Source organism: Sarcophilus harrisii, chromosome 3 (genome assembly GCF_902635505.1).
Source record: "Sarcophilus harrisii chromosome 3, mSarHar1.11, whole genome shotgun sequence".
Lineage (NCBI taxonomy): Eukaryota > Metazoa > Chordata > Mammalia > Dasyuromorphia > Dasyuridae > Sarcophilus > Sarcophilus harrisii.
Genome location: NC_045428.1, coordinates 29,922,134 through 29,939,607, shown reverse-complemented (window position 1 = coordinate 29,939,607; position 17,474 = coordinate 29,922,134). Strand labels below are relative to the sequence as shown.

General features: G+C 36.4%; 1 pseudogene; it reads right to left on the bottom strand.

Moving 5' to 3' along the window:
* Nucleotides 1-103: 103 nt before the first annotated feature.
* Nucleotides 104-11,232, bottom strand: LOC100927597 (annotated as a pseudogene).
* Nucleotides 11,233-17,474: the final 6,242 nt, after the last annotated feature.

The following is a 17,474-nucleotide window of genomic DNA, read 5'->3' as shown; positions in this document are numbered from 1 at the left end:
CTACCACTACCACTACCACCACCACCACCTCCTCCTCCTCCTCCTCCTCCTCCTCCTTCTCCTCCTCCACCTCCTCCTCCAGCCGCCGCCGCCGTCGCCGCCGCTAAAATAACTCGCAGCAGCTTTTGCTGGAGGATTCCGCCATGTCAATGATGTCGGGACCACATGGGGATTTGGGACCAGCCCACATACCGTACAGTGTGGAGTAGCGCCACCCGCACAAATGCGCGCTGGCGGGCCCGCGGCGTCCCCGGGGCTGTCCCCCCGAGCAGTGGGCGCGCCTCCGCCCGGGACTCTCCCGGAGGACCCGCGGGGAGGACTGCAGAAAGGGGGAGGCTGCCTCTTCTCTGCTGCGATCTGCAGGGATTCCCGGGAGCTGGACAAAAGCAAAAATCCGAGTCCGTGCCCGCAAAGAGCTTACAGTCCTCCTGGGGGGCCCGACACCCAACAAATCAGCGTGCAGAGGAATTATAAAACCCGACCCAGGTCTTCAAAATATGGACTCTCGAGGAATGCTCTACAGTCAGTCTAGAATTCGAATTCATTAAGCACCAACGAGGTACCGAGCTCTGTGGCTGTGCAGAAAATAAGTGCGTAATAAATGCTTCTTGACAGAGAATGGCTGGATAAATTATGGTACATGAATGTTATGGACTGTTATTGTTCCGTAAGAAATGACCAACAGGAGGATTTCAGAAAGGCCTGGAGAGACTTACACGAACTGATGCTGAGTGAAGTGAGCAGAACCAGGAGATCATTATACCGGGTACCAACAAGACTATACCGTGATCAGTTCTGATGGGCAAGGCCCTCCTCAACAATGAGATGATTCAAACCAGTTCCATTTGTTGGGTGATGAAGACAGCCATCTGCACCCAGAGAGAGGCCTGTGGAGACTGAGTGTGATTCACAACGTAGCAGTTTTTTCTCTTCTTCTTCTTGTTTGCTTGCATTTTATTTTGCTTCTCTTTTTTCCTTGTGCAGCACAATAATTGTATAAACGTGTATCCATATATTGGATTTAAAATAGATTTCTACCATGTTAAACATATATTGGACTACTTGCCATCTAGGGGAAGGCCTGAGGAAAGGGGGGGGGGGCGAATTGGAGCACAGGGTTACTCAAGGGCTAAGGTTGAAGAATTGTCCATGCATATGTTTTGAAAAATAAAAAAACTTTAATCAAAAAAATGCTTCTTGACTGACAGCAAAACTAGGGCTAGGAAGACAAAATTAAAAGATTCCTGCCCTCAAGAATTTATCTTCCAGGAAGAGCCTCTTTTTTATTCCCAGAGTTTAGCATAGCAGGCACTTAGTTAAGTGAATGGAGTGGGAGCTACTACTATGAGCAAAGAAAGTGCAGATTAAAATAGGTAACAAATAAACAAGGAATATTTTTTTCTGGAGACTCCTTAGCACTTGGAGGTGGAGTGGAGGATGTAGCCTTTGAGCTGGAAACTAGAAATTCTAAGAGGCTGAGGTGAGAAGAGAGTACATTTCAAAAACTGGGAAGGGAATGGGAAAAGCAGAGAAGTGAATCTTTGTTGTTGCTGATGAAATCTGGCCTCAGACACTTTCTACTTATGTGACCCTGGCAATTACTTAACCTCTGTGTGTGTGCCTCAGTTTCCCCATCTGTAAACTGGGAGCAATAAGAGTAATTATCTCAAAGGTTTGTAGAGATCAAAGGATATATACATACATACATATATGTAAAGGACTTTGTAAATGTTGAGGGCTATAGAAATGTTAACTATTATGATTATCAATACTGTTCATATTATGACCTTCAGTTCAATGGAGAACCTCAACAAAGGATCCATCAGAGGATAGACAGTGAAGTAGGTCAAGAACTGAATAAGAAGAGACCAATAAAAAATATTGCAGTGTTCTTAATTACAAATTTGTCCTGGAAAAGTGAGTCCTTGTTTTTAATAATAATCATATGTGATACTCTTGGACTATAGAACATGAAATACTATATTTCGAAAAGCTCAAGTAGGTCACCAAAGGACAGCTACTAATGGGTTGGTCCATACTAAATAGTGATTGATTGATGGAGTAGACTGCAACAGGAGAATTAGGCCAGAGGAGCAACATAAAGGAGGATGGTCAGAAAGATGTGGCAACTCAGAAAAGATGGGCCAACACATGAATTACCCCTTGGATCATCCACATTTTCAGTTGGCATTCCTGAAATGCCAAAAGAACAAGAAAGAGGAAGGCTCTCTCATGCAGGATTCTGGGAGAATGTGGAAGACAGACATCTCACTAAAGGGGCAGGATAGATGGATTTTTGCCCAGCATTATTGTAAAGAATTCCCACATGGATTAGATCTCAGATATGCAGAAAGGGAGATCAAAGGCCTACTAGCAAACCGCCTTATTTCACAGATGAGGCCAAGAGATGAAGCAGCTTGAACACAGTCCCACAGACAGGATTATGGACTTGCAGATCTCCATCTGGAAGGAGCTCCGAAGTTGTCTCCTTCTAAGCCACCAATTTATGAATGAGGCAACTGCCCTCCAAAGAAGTGACTTGATTTTTCCAAATAACACAGCTAGGATTGATTGTAGCCCAGGACATCTGGTTCCAAACCCAGACCACTTTGCCCTGTATCTTCTTGCCCCACACAAAACATTGTCAATTTATTTTATACTCCACAGCAACTTTGAGAAGTATTTGATCATTTTTTTTCTTTTTGCAAAAAAAAAAAAAAAAAAAGAATATTTTCCTTGTAAGCATATGTAAATATTTGTGTTGTTCATATTAAGTCCTTTCAACAATGGGATGATTCAGGCCAGTCCCAAGGATCTTGTGATGAAGAGAGCCATCAACACCCAGAGAAAGGACTATGATAATTGAATGTAGATCACAACATAGCATTTTCACTCTTTTTGTTGTTGTTTGCTTGCATTTTATTTTCTTTCTCATTTTATTTTCCTTTTTGATTTGATTTTTCTGGTGCAGCAAGATAATTGCATAAATATGCATGCATATATAGGATTTAACATATATTTTACCATGTTTAACATATATTGGATTACTTGCCATATAGGGGAGGGGGTGCTGGAAAGGGGAGGGGTGGAATTCGAAACACAAGGTTTTGCAAGGGTTAATGTTGAAAAATTATCCATGCATATATTTTGAAAATAAAAAGGTTTAATTAAAAAAGGAAAAAAAAATATTAAGTCCCTATTGCATGTAAAACTTTCACTGAAGTCTTGATGTGATACCTTCTCTTAGTTTTAATGTAAACCTGAGTTCTTGAAAACTGGGTATGTAGGGACTCATCACTAGGTCACCCTCAGTGAAATTTTTTTTTTTGGTCAGGACTATTTTTTTTTTTAATGTTTGAATTAAAAAAAATAACGTTTCTATACATAGCACAATATAAAGAGAAGATCACCAGTATTTCCCACCATTTACTTTTTTATAGTATAAAATAAATTCTACACATTACTTTCAAAACTGTCCAGTTTGTCTGGATTTCCTTCTAAGCTTCTTTTTGTACTTTTCTTTGCCTTTTTAGAATGATACAAAGGCCATCTTTTTTTAATTGCATCACCATTGATATCCCTCATCCCCATTAACAACTCAGAGAACAAAAGGAAAAAAAAAAAACATACATAACAAATAAATACAATCAGACAAAACAGTGGCCATGCTCAAAAATGCAAGTCTCTTTCTACATCTAATGTCTGTATCTCATTCCTTCTGGAGGTGAGTAATACCCTTCTTCCTAGGTCCTCTGGAAACAGGATGGGTCACTGCTTTGATCAGAGTTCTTTAGTCTTGCAGATTGGCCACAACCAATTTTATAGGTCAACTTCTAAAAATGGAGAGGGCCTGGAAAATGGAATGAACTCCCAGGTTGATGAAACACAAATGCTGGTTGGATTCACCTGTGGGGTGTAGAGTCCTTAAAATGTCCCAAAATGAGCTGCAAAGTTAAGGAAGTTCAATAGAGTCTGTTTTGTCAAGAAACTACCAAGACTAAAATAGATAGATAAATCGACAGATAGATTGATGGATGGATGAATGGATGGATGGACGGATGGATGCATGGCCCAATTGACAGATAGATGGAGAGAGAGAGAGAGAGAGAGAGAGAGAGAGAGAGAGAGAGAGAGAGAGAGAGAGAGAGAGAGAAGCTCTTACTCATTTCTCCCAGCCTTAAGCACTGATTGGGTATTGCTTCAATCAAAGTCTGACTTGTTAAAGACTTTAACCTTGGCTTAAAAATAACAAGGTTTCCCACTGCAACCAAGACCCCACAGCCCTCCTCAGTCATCCTGATCCATATCTTGTCACTGAACCCAGATGGCTCCAGATGAGAAAGTGACTTTCTTTATACAGTCCTCCTTCATTTAAATGGAACTCATTTGCAAGGCATGCCATCACCTCCCTGATGTCATGGCCCTCTTTGAGAAGAACAAATAACAAACAAATAACCACAAACTCAAATACTTTGATGGCTCCAAGATCTCTTCAGTGTGGGCCCTTGCTCCCAAAGATGACAATCATAATGCATCCACACCTGCCTATCCATGTCTAGGGCCATTTACCTCCCGAAGGTTTTCCTGTAGTCTCCCAGTTGTTAATGCCTACCCCACCCCCACCACCACCACCACCACTACTTATCCTCAAGGGAATGACCTTCTCTTTTCTATAGACAAAGAGTTTCCTAGGTGCTGGAAATTTTGTTGTTCAGTTGTTTCAGTTCTGTCTGACTCTCTGTGACCCCATTTTGGGGGTTTTCTTGGCAAAGATATAGGAACTGTTTGCCATTTTTTTTCTCCGGCTCATTTTACAGATAAGGAAACTGAGGCAAACAGGGATAAGTGATTTTTCGTGCTGGAGATAAAAAGATAAAAATGAAATTGTCCCAATTCTCTCTGACTGGAGAGCCAAAACATCTGGCTTGAGCTCTTTGATGTTTATCTTGGGCAAGTGAATTTCACTTTCTACATTGGCAAAGAAGAACCATTTGGATTGGCTAGACACTGATAATCCTAAAATAATAATAATAATCATTGTGCATTTATCTATAGGTTGCATTTTCTTAGTTGTCTATATTTTAGATCCCCATAAGTAGCTTCTTAACCTTTTTTATTTTATGGATTCCTGTGACAATATGCTAAAGTTTATGGATCCTTTCACAGAACAAATATTTGTACATGCATAAGATAAATTACATAGGGTAACAGGAGAAATCAATTATATTGAAATGCAATTATCAAAATATTTGCTTGACAAAAAATGGCAAATTCATGGATGCCAGATTAGCTCCTTGGGACACAAATAGTCTCATGGTTTTATTTATCTCTCCTTCATTTAGCACAGGACCCAATACATAATAGGCACTTAATAGCTACTTGTTGGTTAGACTGTCTTTACATAAGGCTTCTCCAAGGAATCCACACAATAATGTCTTCCAAATAATAATAACTAGTGTTTGTGTAGCTCTCTCTCTATATGATGTCATTTGATCTCCACAACAACTCTGGATGGATGTTATTGTTATCCTCATTTTATAGATGGAGAAACTGAGGCTGATTGCATGTTTCATGACTAAAGATGCATAACTCTTCATTTATAACATGTAATGGAAACTTTTGCTTTCTATCTGTCTTTTAGCAACTATAACTTTAGAAATTGAGATATTGTAAGACTCAAAGCCATATAACACAGTCAAAAGAATTGTGGAGTGAAGGTGAAATGGTCCAGTGATTCCACTGGTTGAGAGAACTCCTAAGTGAAAACACTCCTTTTTTTTTTCCTTTGCATTTAATAGTGTTTTTTTTTTTTTTTACCTCAATTACATGTAAAGATAGTTTTCAACATTCTTTTTTTTTTTTTTAAGATTTTGAGTTCCAAATTTTTCTCCCTCCCTCTTTTTCTTTCCCACACCCCAAGACAGAAAGCAATATAAGATAGGTTATCCATATACAAATGACACTCCTTTTCCCAATGCAACTATCTAATCTGTAATCCATAATTTTGAAGTGTTTTCTTGGCATTGAGAAATGACTTGCCTAAGGTCACACATCTAGTATGTGTCAGAAACAGAACTTGGTCTAATTTTTAAATTTTCTTTATACCTCCATGGTACAAAGTGCTTATTAGATATGCCTGATAAACAACAAATACATAATAAAAGTGTTTAACAAATGCCTTTTGATTGATCAATACCTGACTATCCAATGAGCCCTTTCATGTTATCCCCAACTTTTAATTCTTCAAAAACAGCGCTATCAATGCTGTTTTTAAAAATGGACTTTACCACCAATCGAGGAATATCTGAACAAATTGTAATGTAGGAATGTAAGTGAATATAACTGTGCTGTAAGAAATATTTAATGAGATGAATTCCCAGAGAATCATGGGAAGATTTATACAATCTGATACAGATGGAAATCAAAACCAAGAAATCAATATTCAACTGAGTCCAGACTAGCACTAATGCCAAATCCCCTGAAGTGGCTGTGTATATTTGATTTCATTCTATTCAAAGTTATAGATGTGGAAACTATGATAATTAGTTCCAACCCAATGGAAACATGCAGTTCAAATTAGAATTATGTGACCACTTCAGGGGTATTAATTATTCAAAATAATTGGGACCTACCTATACCCAGTAACTACGACAATATAAATAGAATGAAAAATCTCAAACTAATCAAAAGTGAAGGTTGCAAAATTACAAAGAACAAGTGAGGGCCCAAAGAAGAAAAATGAAAAAAAAAAAACCTCTCCTATCCTGCTTCTTTGGGGTGATGGAAGCACTCTAGATGTGGTATGTTACATCTTTTTTCAAACTTTTTCAATGTATGAACAGTTTTACTGATTTTTTTTTCTTCTCCTTTTTTTATTTTTTGTCTTTAAAAATATTATGTGTGATATGAGATGGCTCCCTTTGAGGAAAAGGGGGAGGGATACTGGAAGATATTCTGGTGCAATAAATATAGCAATAAATAAATGCTTTTTTTTAAAGGACCTTTAAAAAGAGGAGGTCCAAGCTTGGCCCTGGTGAAGAGATAAGGAAAGGGACCTCCCTTTCCTCATTACAGAGATGGGATCCTCTGGATAAACCATCAGACTCAGCTGATGGGACAGTTATCTTTAGTAAAGCCAGTTGACTTTTTCTACTTTTAGACTTTTTTATAAGGAATGACTTTCTGAATAGGAGGGAAGATATTCATTCAGAAATGGCGGAGAAAAGATCACCAAAAATATCAATTTTTAAAAAAAAAGTTCATGTCAGAAGTGACCCAACATCAAAGGCACCGAAGGATCAATTCTCAAGGAATCTATGAAAGGAAAATGCCACAGCTTGGGGACAGGGAGAGAGAGAAATCTGGGACTTAATCATCACCAAAAAGCAAGTGACCAAGGAAACAATCTACTCATGTGCTTACTTTCCCATCTCTTCAAAATTCTAATGGGAATTATTTACACAGGTGTTCAGACATTCTTGATATTGTGAGAAAAGAACAGAAAGAAAGTTTCTTCAAATCATATTCCACAGCAGACCATGCTTTTACAATCGTACAATTATTGACTCATATATTTTAAAACTAGAATTGAAAGAGATCTCAGAGACCATTGTGTGTCCTCCCCCCACTCATTTTTGCAGATGAAGAAACTGGGCCAGGGAAGTGAAAATGGTTCAACTATTATCATATAGGAAGAAGATTGAAGCCAAGTCCTCTAATTCAAGAGCCAGGGATCCAAATATTCTAAAAGGAGGAGATAATGCAAGATCCCATTTCTTTATTTTGTGTTGATTACAAACATGTATTCAATTCAAGAGAGCAAAACACCTTCTCCTAGTCTTTTCTCCAATAAGCTATTTCCTGTGCATATCTCAAAATCGTACAAGATTCCTTGACAGGTATAATCACAGAGGTAGTTTTTGTTCCATAGCCCTCTGAGTATTCCTATCAAGTAAGGCATAAAAAGGGGAGTGAGGGGAAGTAAAGATAAATCAAGGAAAGGAAGTCCCATGTTAGGAGCAGAGCAGAGATGAGAGCCCCGCTCTACCTCCTAACCTTATGTGTTCTTTCTGCTAAACTAACTTTGCTAACATTAATGATTGCCATCTTAAGGCAAAGAAGGACCCTCCCTAGGAGCTCTAATCACCCAGTTACTCAGGAGTGAAGAAACCTCTAACTAGAGGTTATTTCAACAATTAGGATCCACTCAACAGTGGACTTCTCAATAAAAGGACCACTCAGCAGTGACCAGAGGCTGTGCTTCTTTCCCAGCCTTCTAGGCCTAACTAGTGCTTGATTTCCTAAGGCAGGCTTTTCTTAACCCAGTGATTGTTCCTCCCTTTTCTCCACTGATTCTGTATTAACTTATAGTTAGATGTTGTACTGCCAATCTCTGACAGGATAATGCAAATTCATGGGGAGCAAGGACTATTTTTTCAACCTTCCTATCTCTGATATCTAGCACAATGCCTGGTTTAAAATTTAAAAAAATTTTTTCCTGATTCCTGTGGTTTTATCCATATAAGGAACTGTCACACGGGTGTGTGTATACATGTGTGCATATATATATGGATATGTGCATATATATATATATATGTGTGTATGGTTATATATGTATACATATACATATATGCACAAACACTATGTATAGAGATACATCATACATATACTATACACATTATATATACATATATGTGACTGGTGTCTTACATCTCTCCATATGCCCATATGCATATATGCCCATGAGGGGCAGAATTGTCTTACCTAAACTTCATATATCTCCCCACCACCTAGTACAATAACAATATTGGCTATAACTAGAATTTATATAGCATCTATAGTTTACAAAGCCCTTTACAGAGATGATCTTATTCAATCCTCACAACAGCCCTGGGAGGTAGATGTTATTATTATTCTACTTTACAAATAAGGAAATTGAGATAGGTAGAGATTAAATGACTTAGGATCATACAGTTAGCAACATAGGATTGGAACATGGGCCCTTCTTACTCCAAACCCAGTGCTCTATCCACCGAACCACCCAGCTGCCTAATTGTACAATGCTACGTTCACTTAACAGATGTTTATTGTTCCTCTTGAAAGGAGAAGAATAGCTTAGACTGGGTGACTTCTGAGGTTTCTTTTTTGAAAATTAAAGTTTTTTTTTGTTTTGTTTTCCATTACAAAAATCTATTTTCTCTCCCACCCCATCCCCCAGTAGAAAACAAAACAAAATCCTCATTACAAATATTCCATCAAACAAAGCAAATTCCCTTAATAGCTACGTCCAAAACTATATTTAATCTGTACCATGAATGTGTTATTTCTCTATCAGTGGTAAATAATATGCTTCATCATTTTTCTAGAGTTCCTAGTGGTCACTGTGTTGATCGGAGTTTTTTAAAATGTTACAATGGTGCCATTATTGTATAAATTGTTCTTCTGATTCTACAGCAACTCTCTGCATCAGTTCATGCAATTCTTCCTAGGTATCTCTGAAGTTGTACTTTTCATCATTTCTTATAGCATAGTAATATTCTATTATATTCATGTGCAATAATTTGTTCAGCCATTCTTCTATTGATAGGCAAGTCCTTAGGTTTCCATTCTTTGCTGTCACAAAAAGAGCAGCTATAAATATTTTAGTACACAGGGGCTTTTTTCCTTTTTTTTTTTTGTTTTTTTTTTGTTTTTTTTTTTTTTTGTTTTTTAAGTTTCACTGGGCTTAGGTCTAGTAGTCAAAGGGCACAAGCACTGTGTAAGTTGCTTTCCAGAAGGACTGAAGCAGCTCACAATCCCACCAACAGTGCATTAGTGTGCATATTTTCCCATGGTTCTGCCAATATTTGTTGTTTTTCTTTTTCATTCTTTGCTAAACCACTGAGCCTTAGAACTTGTCTTCTATAAGTTTATATGAAAGTGACAAATCATGAGTTTCATTTAAAATAAAATATGCTTATATGAAAATATACTCTAAATCACTGTTGATTAGTGCAAATTAAAGCATCTCTGAGGTGCCCCCTTACACCTATCCAATTGGCTAAGATGAGAGAAAAAATTATGATAAATTTTGGAGGAAATATGGGAAAAGTGAGACACACCAGTGCATTGTTGGTAGAATTGTCAAGTGATCCAGCCACTCTGAAGAGCAATTTGGAACTAGGCCCAAAGGTCTATAAAACTGTGCATATCCTTTGATCCAAGTGTCACTACTGGATCTATATCTCAAAAAGATCATAAAGAGAGGAAGGGGATCCACATGTGCAAAAGTCTTAGTAGCAGCTCTTTTTGTGGTGGCAAAAAATTGGAAAATGAGTAGAGAATCATCAATTAGGGAATGACTTTATAAAGTATTATATATGAATGCAATAGAATATTTGTTGTTTTATAAGAAATGATGAACAGGTTGATTTCAGAAACACCTGAAAAGACTTACATGAACTGATATTGAGTGAAATGAGCAGAATCAGGAGAATACTGTACAGAGTAAGAGCAAAATTTTGTAATTCTCTATTGTGATCCAAGATAATTCCAATAGATTTGGGATGGGAAATGCCATCTGTAGCCAGAGGGAGAACTTTGGAGACTGAATACAGATTGAAGCATACGATTTTCACTTTTTTTTTTTTTCTTTTTCTTTCTTGTGCCTTTTTTTCCTTTTGGTCTGATTTTTCTTTTACAACAAGACAAATATGGATATGGGTTTAAAATGATTAAACATGTATAAGCTTTATTAGAGTGCTTGTTTTCTTAGGGAGAAGGGACATAAGGAAAGGAGAAAAAAGTTGGGGTTCAAAATCTTTTTTAAAAATCCATTGGAACATTTTATTTGTATGTAGAAAAAATTTTAGAAAAAAAAATCCCAGGATTTTTCCTCCTGTGTATTTTCATCTTGCTTCCTCATAGTCCACGATACCAGTTCACCACAGTGAACCCGAATTGAAGGGATGGTAGCAGATTATTCTTCCACTTTTCCAGATCTTTCAATTGAACATCAAATCTGGGGCTTATTACACCATACTTGCTTAATCTGCCCATGAGGTTCGCAATAATTTTTCTTGCTCTGTGAACATCAATGATCTCAAATTCGCCATTGTAATTTTACTTCATCATCACAATTAAGAACTGGATGATTACTTTAGGGTAAGGCCTAATGAGAACCTGGTGTTTTCCTTACTTTTCTGCATTGTTGCTGCTTTTGAGAGCATCTGCCAGCACATTAGTGTGCACCATGGTGGTGCTGCAAGATGGTGGAAAGAGAGGGACCCGGAATCTTACAAAAATGAATGTTGAAAACTATCTTTACATGTAATTGGAAAAATAAAATAGAAAATCAAATAAACTATGCTTTTCACTTATACAATTCAATTAGACAAGCATTCCTTAAGCATCCAGTACATATAAAACATGTATAAGATATGAAGCATCAAGATCAGATTTCTCTGCCTCCGAGATCATTGCTCTATCAGCTACACCAAATTGACTCAAAGGTGACACATAATAGGGGGTCGATATGTACATACTAGATCAGATTGATTCAATAATTACTGGTGAGAGTCTTTGTGATTTCTTATGACAACCCAGCTGTAATTTAGTACATAAGCAAGAGTTACAAGCATGAAGGGATTGGATAAAAGATACCTAGTCATTCAAGCATGTTCACACTTCTCTTTCTGGAGACAATCCACATGGAAACAAGGGAAACTTACTTCTGGAAATGTGTAATGGTGCAGTCTGTTTTTTATCCATTTACTGTGTGGTGATAAAGAGCTGAATTGGCTGTTGAGCTACAACTTAATATATCAGCCAAATTGATCTTACTTCCCTGATAGCTTTCAAGTACGAAATGATTTCTTTAAGATGGAAAGAGGTCATAGTGTTGATAACCATCTTATATCATCAAGTGTCTGAGAATGAATGAAACAGTGGGTTTTTTTTCTGTTTCAGTTTTTCTTTCCAAATCTTAGGGAAATAGGTATCAGATGAGATGGACTAGGTTACAACTTTGTGAATTTTGAAAGGTCAGAACAATCCTGGGAAGTCCAGCGACTATGATTTCTAGCAGAATATGCTTGAAGCAAGCACCAGTTCAGTATCAGTGGACCTAGATTCTGAGAGACAGTATCTAGAATTAACTTAAGGGAGGAATGTTTATAAAAGTCTTTTAAGTTTGAGCCCACATTGCCCAGAGAGAAAGATAAGGGAAAGTGGCTCCCATTTTCAGATGCTTTAGTAGCAGCTCTTTCTATAGCTTTCCAACAAAACCAATTGATAAAACTGGTAGCTTTTTGACTATATATCAATGATTTTGAAGAGATGCCAATCAATCAAAATCTCAGTAAGATCTTAAGTGAAAATTGATGTTAGGGAAGATGACAATTGGTCAATGATATTCAGAAGATATTAATTGGTGAAGCAATTAGATAGCTCACTGGGCTTGGAATGAGGCCCTCAGTATGCTCTTGGGCACTTACAAGTATGATTCTAAGCATGTCACTTGACTTCAGTTTGCCTCAGGTTTTTTTTTTTTTTTCTCTTTTCTTTCTTTCTCTTTCTTCTCTTTCTTTCTCTTTTTTTTCAACTATAAAATTAACAACACATATCTCCCAGTGTTATTGTGGGGATCAAATGAGAAAATATTTATAAAATATTTAGTACACTGCCTGGCACATGGTAGAAACATAATAAATGCTTATTCCCTTTTCTCCTTTCCTCCTTAATTTTCAAAATAAGGAATAAGTACAGACTCTGTAAACTATAGATCAGTGAACTTGACTTTGATTCCTGGGAAAACTTTAAAACCTATCATTAAGGGATCATTCTTGAACATTTAGAAAGGAAAAAAATAATTACAAAGAAGTTGATGGCTTCATCAAGAACAAATCATGCCAGAATAACCCTACTTCCCTTTTACTTAGTCTTAATTTAAAAAAAAAAGAACTTTAAAACAAACAATGTTTCCACATACACACCAGAGCACAAAAAGAGGATTCTATGTGACACTCAGAATCATCTGTGCTTTGTTTAAAAAGGATTTAATGGTCCCTTTTAGGAGAGCAAGTTTTACTCTTACAGTATCTTGTAGATTCATCTCCTTCTCTACTTCTATTAAAATTGAGAAAAAGAAACTTTATAAAAAATAAAGTCAAACTAAGCAGAGTCACACAGTGGCAATATACAACAATGTATATATCTATCTAATTTGACATCCATTACTTCTATGTTAGAAGGTGGATAATTCTCCACAGGTCCTTTGGACCCCTGGCTGGACCATGGCATTGATGAGAGTTCTTAAGTTTTTCAAAATTGTTTTTTTTTTTTAAACATCACTGTTAAATATATAAATTATTCTTCTGATTTTTCCCATTTCACTCTGCTTCCATTCATTCTATTCTTAATTCTCCTAACTTGTCTCCATGAGTTATTATTAGGCAAATAATATCCCATTATATTTATATAACATAATTTGTTTAGTCATTTTCCAATTGTTTAAGAAACAATTTAAGGCATTCCTTTTTCTCTCTCTCCCTATTAGTTCCCTCCCTCCTCAAATCATGAAATTTATTTTCTTTACACCTATTTCCCCTTAAGTGTTATTCTACCTCTTGATATCCCCTCCTCTATTTCTGTTTCTCTGTTGAATTAGACCATTATGTATAGTTCACCAAATTCTCTGTGTGTGTGTGTATGTTCCACCCTTCTTTGTCCATTTAAGATGGGATGCAAATTCATCTGATGCCAATCTCCCTATACCTTCTTCAAGGTCTTATCTTCACTATGCTCAAAAAGTTATCAAACTGTGCATACCCTTTGACCCTGCAATGTTACTGCTGGGCTTATATCCCAGAGAGATCTTAAAGGAGGAAAAGGGACCCACATGTGCAAAAATGTTTGTGGCAGCCCTTTGTGTAGTGGCTAGAAACTGGAAACTGAATGGATGCCCATCAGTTGGAGAATGGCTGAATAAGTTCTGGTATATGAATGTGATGGAATATTATTGTTCTGCAAGAAATGATCAGCAAAATGATTTCAGAGAGGCCTGGAGAGACTTACATGAACTGATGCTAAGTGAAATGAGCAGAACCAGGAGATTATTATATATAGCAGCAACAAGATTATATGATGATCAATTCTGATGGACATGGCTCTCTTCAATAATGAGATGATCAAACCAGTTCCAATTGTTCATTAATGAAGAAAGCCATCTACATCCATAGAGAAGATTATGGGAACTGAGTGTGGATCACAACATAGCATTTTCACTCTTTCTGTTATCGTTTGCTTCTATTTTTGTTTTCCTTCTCAGTTTTTTTCTTTCTAGATTTGATTTTTCTTGTGCAGCAAGATAACTGTATAAATATGTATTCATATATTGGAATTAACATATATTTTAACATATTTAACATGTATTGGACTACTTACCATCTAGGGGAGAGCGTGGGGGGAAGGAGGGGAAAATTTGAAACAAGTTTTTGCAAGGGTCGATATTGAAAAATTATCCACGCATATGTTTTGTAAATAAAAAGCTATAATAAAAAAAGGGGAAAAAAAGGTTTATATCCTCTTCTATATCCTCTTCTCACTCACTTTATATGAGAAACTGTCAATTCTAATCTCTTCTTCCTCTTTTGTACATGAACTTATTCCTTCTTTTGCCTTCCCTTCTTATTTTCTTCTTCAAATCTCAAAACAGAACCAATCCATGACCAAGACCTCTAATTCTCTAACTTAATTCCCTCATGATCTTTTGAAGACATTAAGATGCTAAAAGGACACTTGTTTCTTCTCCTGTATTACAAAAAGTCTTTTCTAATCATTCAGATCAATTTATTTTTTAAGTTCCTATTGATTTGTTTTTCAATTTCATAGTTCTTTCCATTTCTGATCTTTTCATGGAAATATTGAAAGTCTTTTATTCCTTAAATGTCCATTTCTCTCCTGCAGAATTATACTAATATTTTCAGGATAAGATACTGTTGGTTCTAATCCTCTTTCTTTTGTCTTCTGGAATACTTAAATCTAAGATCTTTAGTTTTTAGTGGAAGCTATCAAATCTTGTATGGCATTTTCTTCTACCATTTCTCTGATCTTCCAAAGCTTCCTGAACACCCTAGAGATTTTTCAGGGAAACTCTTCACTCTTGCTCTAGATACTGAATCTTGCTGTCCTCACTTTGAATGATAGATCCTTTTCCCCATTGCCTATAAGGTTTTGACTAATTTTCAGTAGAATTATGGGGTAGAGGAAGTAATTTGCAGTAGTTTCTTATTGGATTTCTTGGTCATTATTCGTCTAGTGCAAATAATTGTTTTGATAAATAGGAATATGGGGCTAGACAGTTAGGTAGCCACTTTGCCAAGAAATCTTCTCTAGCTTTAGAGTTCATAGGGAGGGACCTGAGAGGTTATCAGCTTCAAGCCACTCACTTTGCTGATGAGGAAACTGAAATACAGAAAGGTGATATACTCAGTACCACATGGTCAGTAAGTACCTGAGGCAGAATTTTAACTCTGTTCTTTAGTACTCCAAAACTCTATCCATTAAGTAATACTGTCTCCCATAATCAAACATTGTATAATTGAATATATTTGGGCTATCTAAAATGAAGGTAAAAAGCCTAACTCATGATACTCCCATTCTCCCCTATAGTTCCAACTGTTAATTTTTGTCCTTTGTTTGTTCTTTTGTTCTTTTTTTTCCCTTTTCCCCCTTATGGAAGTAGAAAGTATGAATCTATGATTTCTTCACTGTAGGTACACACTAGTATGGGATTCAGTTCACCTATGCAGATCAACAACTTATCTATAATTGATTATCTTAGAGTTTTGGGACACTGGAAATAAATTACTTTCCTCCATAGTGGGAATGTGTCAGAAGCAGGATGTGAACCTGTTAATTCTACTAAGCCACCCTACCTCTGACCAATGAAATCTCAAATAAAAAAGAATAACATCAAAAGAAAGGATAGAACATACAAAACAAATAAAACGAGTGGCTTAATAGAAACCATACTGAAGGATTCAAGAAGAAAATGTTTCTGTAATGGTATTAACAAGGTCTTATGGTTATAAGCTTGGAACTGGAGTTTGGTTATTGAGAACTCTACAGAGCCTGCTAAGTTGGAAAACATTTTGCAGTGTGGTCTTGGTGACATTTCACACCATGCTTGCTACTGTCCAAGAGCCAGCCTAGCAAAGAACAGAGAGGCTCAACACCAGAAGGTTGGCCAAGAGATTCAGAATTATTTGGCCATGGAAACCCATGAAATATATGGTAATCAAGCATTTCCCTAAGCCCTGTGAGGTCCTGTTATGTTGCAGGGATGGTGACTGAAATAAGAGTCAAAGAATGCTGAGAATCACACAGTTAACAGACCATCTACAAACATTACTGTAACTATTATTCCTGATTCTGGGACAATGGGCTCTTAGAGGTGAGATTTCATCTGTATCCCCTACTGGACAACTCCAAACCATGCCATCCAGGATCATACAATTCCTGCCCTTTCCCTACTCTGGCTCTTCTAAATAATAATAATGAAAAGAATAATAGTAGTAACTTAAGGTTGCAAGGAGCTTTATAAGTATCATCCCAGTGTATCTTATATCTCTTACTTTCCCCTAGTAAGAATGAGGAAGAACATTTATATTGTGCTTTAAAATATGCAAAACATTTTATAAGTATATTATTTATAAAATCAAATTTTAAATATTACATTTTAATACATATATTACTTTATTCTATATTTATTGCCTTCTAATAATAATAATAATACTTAGTATTTACATAGCATTTTTAGGAGTTACGCATTTTATCATAAATTTGTTGTCTTCCCCATAATAAATAATATCTTATATTTTATATGACTTTGAGGTTTGCAAAGAGCTTTACTTATATTGTCATCTTTCAGCCTCTATTTGTTGCATTCTCCAAATGATGATAGCTAGAACTTATCTAGGATTGTAAAGTTTGCAAAATGTTTTATAAAACTATTATTTTATAGTATAATATATATTATAGCTATGATAGAAATTATTAATTAACCAACCACAATTAATTAGCTACAGCATGATATTAATCAGCTATAAAGCTAGCATTTATATAGCACTTTAAGCTTTGCAAAACATTTTACAGTGTTATATCATTTCATCCTCACAACAACCAGCTTTACAGATGAGGAAAATGAAGTTGAGTCATTTGCCCAGGGTCACACTGCTAGTAAGAATCTGCATGGTATTGAACTTCCTGACTCCAGGAAGGTTCATCACTCTATCACTAGACTGCCTATTAGATTGCAAATTTCTTGAGGGCAAGGACTATCTGGCTGACTTGTGTTTGTAGAAATCCTGGGACATGATAAGTGCTTAATTTTTTTTTTCATCCATCTATTTATCAATTATTTCATTCATCCACTCAACCCAAGATCTTTCTTTAAAGGTCAATGAGGTGATATTTGGATGGAAGATTTTCATGCC